Source organism: Equus przewalskii, chromosome 21, assembly GCF_037783145.1.
Source record: "Equus przewalskii isolate Varuska chromosome 21, EquPr2, whole genome shotgun sequence".
Classification (NCBI taxonomy): domain Eukaryota; kingdom Metazoa; phylum Chordata; class Mammalia; order Perissodactyla; family Equidae; genus Equus; species Equus przewalskii.
Window position 1 is genome coordinate 33434260 of NC_091851.1, and position 7858 is coordinate 33442117.

Genomic DNA, 7858 nt, shown 5'->3' on the forward strand with positions numbered 1-7858 from the left:
CTTTTCATTTGTAAACTTACGTTGTCCATCCAGCTCTCATTGCCAGAGTTGGGGGCATTGGGGTGGAGACCTGAGGTTCAGACTCAGTGCCCTGCAAGAGCAAGCCAGAGTTGAGTTCAGGTCTCAAGTTGTTGGGTGTGGGGACGGCTTCTGGACAGACTTTGCGAAGTTCTGACCTTGACGTAAGCCCACCTCGCTTGGACACAGGGCTTCCCAGTTTACAGAGCATGTCCACAACCATTTGCTCATGTCAACGTGTACATGGACGTTCAGGGGGTACCCCGGGCACATGCCGCCACAATTTCCCAGAGGAAAAAACATGTTAAGATGCCCAAAGAACATTAAACCAGGAGTATAATTTGTGGAACCTTAGGCATAGTTCTATTTATTTTGCAAAAATAACTTTGCCCATTTTTTCATCAAGATGAAAGGGAAAGTAGCCAGGGACAAGATAGGGCAAGCGTGGAACTCGGAGACGAGAGACACCCTGGCACTGTCCACTCCTTTGGCTGCTCAAACATCCACACAGACCCTGCCACTCATAATTCAGCTCCACTCGAGAACAATAACATCATGCTTAATCCTCACAGGACCAGCTGCTCTCCTGAAACGAGGGCATGCTCACCTTCTCTCCAAAAATGAGGCTCACAGAGCCCCGTCAGTCAGCAACATCACTCCAGATGATGCTGGGTTGTCTTCTCATGCCTCTCCTAGTTCTAGAGATCACAGGTATACCCAAATATACTGTAAACACAGATTAAAATGTAAATTTAACCATCACCAGCATTCCTTACATACGATGTGTGCACACAAAATATGCAAGGAGGAAAATACTCCTGGCTGCTGCAGTCCTCGTTGCTGCAACTGAGCCCAAGGCCACTGTCAATGTTGATAATTTCTCTCTTTTCCACTAGCTATTCTGTGTTCTCTTTGCCTTCAGCCAGGACCCCACGGTTGGGATATTTTACCTGTTGCAATGACTCAGACTTTGGTGGTCCCTGGGTTGCTGTCGTCTTCCATTAATCCTTTACTGTTGGACATGGACGCACTATGGGGCACCCAGAGCTCCCATACTTCCATGCCATCACTGTAGCAGCAACTCAATTTGCCCTTGGTGATCAGGACCAATGACCCCAGCCAGCAGAATAACCTATTTCTGTGCCTGTAGTTTCAATGTTATGAGGAGCTCAGAATGGCTGAGCGGCAATCTCAGCCTCTAAGTCAATTGACGTATTCCTCAGTAGAAGCATTCCTCCCCTGGGAACTATAAGCTCTAAGCCATCAAATTCCAAAGTTCCAGGGATGGAAAGCAACATTTTTGTGAATGGGTTATTTTGCGCAATAGTGAGAGAAGTCACTTCCATTTCTACCTCAGCGTTGCTAGATCCACGTTTTCTGGGTGTGGGAGAAACAGCACTGTGTGTGGTTGGTACAAAGTATATACTGTATCCTGTAGGACAGCGCCCCGACATGGCAGTGTCTCCCAGCTGCTGCTATAATAGAGTCTTCAATAGGCCATTTCAATGTTCCTTAAGTCCAGCTGCTTCTAGATAATAGAGTACATAGTAAAACCAGAAAATTCCATAGGTATAATCACATTGCTGTCTTTTTTTTGCTCTAATATCAATTCGTCGGTCAGAAGCATGTTGTATGGAATACCAATACTGGAACCAAGGTATTCACGGATGTAGTGGTCAAAGGAGGCAAATCCATATACAGAATACACACAGTGCTGCTCCTTCCATGATGGACGAGGTCAATGTAATCAGCCTGCCACTAGGTGGCTAGTCCTACGGGGAATGGTGCCATATCAGGAATTCTGTGCAAGTTGGTAGTATTAGCTAAATCAGTCTTGCAGTCCATGTTGTTGTGTTCACTTATAACTTCTAGCTCGATTACCAGGGCCATTTTGTATGTGAGCCTATTAAAAACATACTAGAGTGGCTATAGAAAGGAAATGACCTACATCCACAGAACCAGTCATCTTGTCCATCCATTTGTTGTCTCCTCTGTAGCGAGTACTTTTTGGAGGAATATCCGCATGGAACACAAATATCCTCTCCTTCTGTGCCCTTTGTTAGAGGTCAATCCACATGCTTTCTCCCACAACCTCCTTGTTACCAGCCTTCCAGTCTTGTTCTTTCCATGTTCCTGATCAGCCGGCCACTATCCATCCCATGAATATGTGACCATCCACATTTCTGGACTTCCATCTCCACCTAGATAAAGTGGACAAACACATGTACTGCTTGAAGTCCTGGCCGCTGAAAGGATTCCCCTTCTCCAGCGTCTTTCAGGCATTCCTGCAGTGCTGCAACCCTCCATTTCCAGTTAGCACCAGGCCTGAGTTTTTTCTTCTACCAATTGATCATAGGGAACTTGCCACGAGGCCTTAGGTGTTAATTGAGGGAGAGGTGGCGTGACAATGTGGCAGGAATAGGTGACACAGTCTGAGCTGTTTCGCTTTCACCTGATGATAGAATGGTGTCGTGCATGCCTAGCTTTATGGCTTGATGGATCAGAATGACACCCCACTCATGCTGGGCGGCTCAGGTTGCACAGTCACGTGGTGCCTCGTGGTCAGATGTACTGTCTCTACCAGGGCCCAGCAGCAAGCCAGACACCATTGCTCAATGGGACAATTGTTATTTACAGAAGAGGACATGACTTTGTTCCAAATCCTGGGGGTGGGCACTGAGATTTTCCGGAGGCTTCCTGAAGGCTCCACACCAGCACACTTATCTCACAGACAACTTGAACACCTTTGGATTTGCTGGGCCATAAGGATCAACCGGCAGAGTATGTTGCACTGCAGCCCGAATCTGCTTTGGGACCCATTCAAAACTGGCATTCTTCTGGGCTACTCAGTAAACGGTTTGGAGCAGCACACAAATGGGCGTAATGTTGCCTCACAAATCCAAAGAGCGCCACCACTTGTCGTGCTGTTTTCTTGTGGTGGGTACAGCAACTTGTCTTTGACCTGGAGGGGATAGCCTGACATCTCCTAACCCCTGGGACTCCAGAAACTTCCCCAAGGTGCCAGGCCTCTGAATGTTCATGGGGTTTATATACCACCCTCTGGCATGCCTGGGTCTTATGAAAGCATCCGGTGTGCTTGCTACTTCCTGCTCCCCGGGTACAGCAGGACGCATCAATGTAGTGGATCAGTGTCTTGTTAGGGGGACATCAGGATAATCAAGGTCTCTACAGACTAGGTTATGACAGAGAACAGAAAAGCTGACACAGCCCCACAGTAAGAAAGCAAAGATGCCCAGCTGCCCTGCCAAGTAAAGGCAAACGGCTTTTGGTGGTCCTTACCAACTGATACAGAGAATAACATTTTCCAGACCAAGAGCTGAATACAAAGTGCCAGAAACTGGGTTGATTTGCTTGAATGAAGAAACCACATCGGATAAAACTGCAGTTTGAGTCACCACCTGATGGAGTTCACAACAGAACCTAATCCTTCTCCCAGACCCATCCATACAGTATGGTAACTATTGTGTTGGGGGGGAAGTCCCGGAAGCTTTCTGTGACCTAGAGAAGAGCCCTTCTCCCCAAATAGGGAGATAAGAATGTTGGGATGGACTCAATGATGTATGCTCTGCCCATTCTCACCTACTTTAACCTCCACCACAGCAGAACCCAAAGGGAAGCAGGATGAGAAATGTACGTTGCAGGCTTCCCATCCCTGCGATACAGAGGTGCACGTGGAATGGTAAGGGTGGAGCTAGAGGTAACAGACATTGCCTAGTACACTAACCTGAACGTCAGGTCCCTCACCTCAAATACAGGGTTAAAAATTCACACCCTCCTTACCTCAAAGACTGCTCTGAGGAACTAACATGATGGTTGTGAATTACCTTGTAAACTGTTAATTGCTGTACATTTATGATAGATTATTACTGTTATGGTTATTGATACAGATGCATGGGTCATTAATTTCATTCTTGTAGTGGATCCTGTGGTGTGCCACCTATATGTCCCCTTCCAGGGCCGAGGCAGTGGTGTTCCCCCAGCTGCTGGGAGTTGGCGGTTGACAGCTCACAGCTGAGTCCCTCTCAGGGCACTGCCTCAAGAAGGGAGCTGCTGCAGTCAAGGTTATTCCACCTCCCCGAGGGCAGCTTGCATCCACGACTGGTAGATATGGGGAAAGAAAGGTCTGCCCCCGGCCTCATTTTCGGACATCTCTGAAGGGGCATCCCAGCTCCAGAGCTCCCCACAGGATCAGCTGAGGTTCCGTAGCAGCTGCACCACAGTTCAGGATGCCCCTGCCCATCCTGCTTCTCTCACTCCCTTACAGGGGCGGCTCCCAAGAGCATGCCCCCGTCAGCCTCCTGCGTGCAAGTCGCATCTCAGAGTCTGCTTCTGAGGAAGCCAACCCAAGGCAATGACTGCAGCACTTGGAGCACCCTCACATCCACTCGACTCTTGAGGCTACCCTAAGATGTAGAAGGGGCAGCCAGTGTAACATACTCCTGGTTCGGAGGAAGAAATTGAGGCTCAGAGAGGCTAAGTAACTTGCCCAAGGTTGCCCATGAAGTCAGGGCAGTTTTGACCATTTCACCCCTGGAGAGAAGGGAGAGATGACTGATGGCTGTTTGGGGGACCCAAGGCTCTGAGCTGGGAGGATGCCACATCGACTTCTTCTATCTGCTGGGGAAGGAGCTCTGGATCCCTAGCAGGAGGACTGGAAGGAGGAGGATGTGTTCACAAACGCTCCGACGCTAGAGCTGAAGGTTAGTGTCCGCCATGTTCCCCCATATGTTGAAATCCTAACTCCCAAGGGTCATGAGGGTGAAGCCCTCATGAATGGGATTCATGCCTTTATAAAAGAGCTCCCGCCCCCCTTCCACCACGTGGGAATACAGTGAGAAGACGGCCGTCTATGAACTAGGAAGCGGGCTCTCACCAGACACCCAATCTGCCAGCGCCCTGATCTTGGACTTCCCAGCCTCCAGACGGTGAGAGAGAAATGTTTGCTGTGGAAGCCACCCAATCTCTGGTATTTTTTGTTACAGCAGCCGGAACGAACGAGATGCTCCTGAAACACCTACCATGGGCCAGAATCATTAAATAGGACTCAGTCCCCGCCCCCAGGGAGCCTCCAGCCTTGGGGGCTGTAGTAATGAGCAATGTTGCTTGAAGATAAGGGGACCTCAGGGAGCAGGATGGGAAGCAACCTTGGCTGGAGTGATAAGCGAAGGCTTGACCTGGGTTATTGGGGCTGGGGGTGGGGCCGACTGACCAGCAGGAAGAGGGGAGGTCTGTTGGTCCTGCCAAGACTCAGCGACGAGCACCCAGAGCAAAGACAGAGAAGCCCCACCTCGGCTTGGAGACAGGGAGGGTCTTTGGTTGTTAGAAGAGCTGGTAACTCTCCTTAGAACCTGCAGAAAGACTGTTGCCCAAGTGAGCTGTGTCTCTGCCAAGTGCCTAACACACTGCAGCTTTTCCAAGGGCATCTACACGGAGAGAGCAAGGAAGTCAGGCCCGGAGAAATGGGAATACAGGAGATGGAGTACCGGGGGTGGGGAGTGCGGAATCCTTCGGGTGAGCGCGGAGCTGTTTTAACAAGAAGGAAAAGACATCAGGGACTTAAGAGAGTAAAAGCTCAGCTTTCTCCCATCACTGGGTGAGTGGTGGAGTGGCCGGGAGTCTGCTCCCCGCCTTCATTTGGGGCCCCAGGTTCCCTCCACGCTGTCGCTCCACCTTCCTCTAGGGCGTTATCTCCACCTGCATGGTCATGCGACACCCAGGTTTTATGTGATAGGAAGGAAAGGGAGGACAGAAGAGCACAAGTCCAACCTTTCAAGGCCTAGCCTTGCAAAAGAGTCACGTCACTTCTTCTCACTTCCCAGGGGTAAGAATTTAATCACAGGGCCTCCCCCAGCTGCACAGGAGGCTGGAAAGGTGGTCCCTGGTTGGGTAGCCCGTTGCTGAGGAGGAAGAGAACACATCGTGGTGGCCAGCCAGCAGCCTTTGTCATAAGGAGTAACTGTGAATGAGAATGACTCAGAAAGTCCAGGTTGCAGGACAGCATGAAGCCCTACCTGCCTGTTCCACACATGGGGAAACCGAGGCCCTGCATGGGCTGGTGTCTGGTTTGGTCAGGATCCCACTGTGGGTGAGCCAAAAGTCCTTTCGCTGGTCCCATTCTGTCTCTCGGAATGTCGCGGAGAGAACAGCGTGGAGGACAAGTAAAGTGTGCAAACACTTACTCAGAATCCTTCAGTTGCCGAGCCTTCTACGAGGTGCCTTCCAGGGAGCCAGGGATGAAGAGGACGTGGGGCATCAGAGTTCAGTCCAGTGAGGAAGACGGACACCGCCACCAGCAGGACTGTGGTAACGGGCACCCCCAAGTTTACACTGTTAAGAAGGGTCCCTTGACCACTCACAGAGAGGTCCCTGTCGGGGAGGACGGTAAGGGCTGTCCTCACCTTCTTCAGCTCATCGGCTTCTCACCGCCAAAGTCACAGAATCGATCGCCCACGTCACTCCAACATATCTCCAAAGACCTGTGTGGTCCTTCTCTAGCAACCTGGGCCCACACTGCCTAAAGGCCTCGGTGTTCTCATCTCTAAAATGGAGCTGATAATAGCTCCCATCCATTGAGTACTAACTATGCAGTAGGAAATTTACATAAATTAGGTCTAACTCTGCAAAGCAGAGATTTCTGTTTCACTGATGAGGAAACAGAGGCTCAGAGAGTTAAGTAGACAAAGTACAAGCGTCATTGGATTCCCTACTAGGATCATACGTCACAGCCCTTGCCATGCAGTTTGGTAGCGCCTCCCACTGGGGTGGAGTTTATTCCTGCCCCATCAGTGCGGCTTATCCACGTGACCTGCTCCGGCAGGTGGAATGCTGGTGGAAGGATGTGATGCGTGTACAGGCTTTAAATGTGCTGTGTGGTTTGGCTGAGGCTTGGGTGCCCGTGATCATCATAAGAAGAGCACACCCCAGGGAATTGCCGCCCATTTAGTCTGAACCCTAGACCGAAAGTGGAACAGCCCTGAACCCAGCTTGTCGGCCGGAGCCAAGCCCAGCTGACCCACTGCCTGGAGCAGAGCTCACCGTATCACCAGAGGTGCCGTTGACCTGTGAGCATTTGCTGTCGTAAGCCATCAAGTTTAAGGGTGGTTGTTACAAAGCACTATTACAGCAATAGCTGCCTAACACAGTGGCAGAGCTGGGATAGGAAGCCAAATGCGTTAGAAGCCAAAGCCCCTCCTGTTTTCTCCAAGCCTAGGTTGTTGGGGACCACAGGTGAGAAGACTTGGTAAAAATGGCAAGCACCAGATTTAAAAATTCAGAACAAATGCTGGCTGGTATCAATTTTATTGTGTTGCACTTTTTTATTATATTGATGACACCAAGTCATTCCAGGGTTATTGGGGACATGTAGGAGTTACAGTGCCCAGGCCTCTGAGAGAAACATTCATCAGGCAAAATCAATCTCTTCAATAATAAGCTGCCTTCATAGGTGCCCAACATTATAAAGCTTATAAATTATATTCCCATCCATGACTTCATTAAGCCAGTCAAATCAGTGAGGTAGAAAGAATTATCCCCATTTCATCGATGAGTAACAAGCCCAGAGAGGCAAAATGACTTGCCTAAGATCACACAGTTGAGGAGTTGATAGGCAGGATTTGAATAGTCTGCTTGCTCTAGTTCAAAGCCGCTAATAACTCCAGATGAGAGTCAGTTTATGCCCCCACCCCCTCACCCCTGCATCACTCCGCAGCAGCACATGAGAGCGTGGGTATCCAGCAGAGGCAACCTGCACGGGAAATACAAATAGAAGGCAAGAAGGGATGAAAGGAGTGGAGTTGGGACATGGGTGACAACAGCTTGT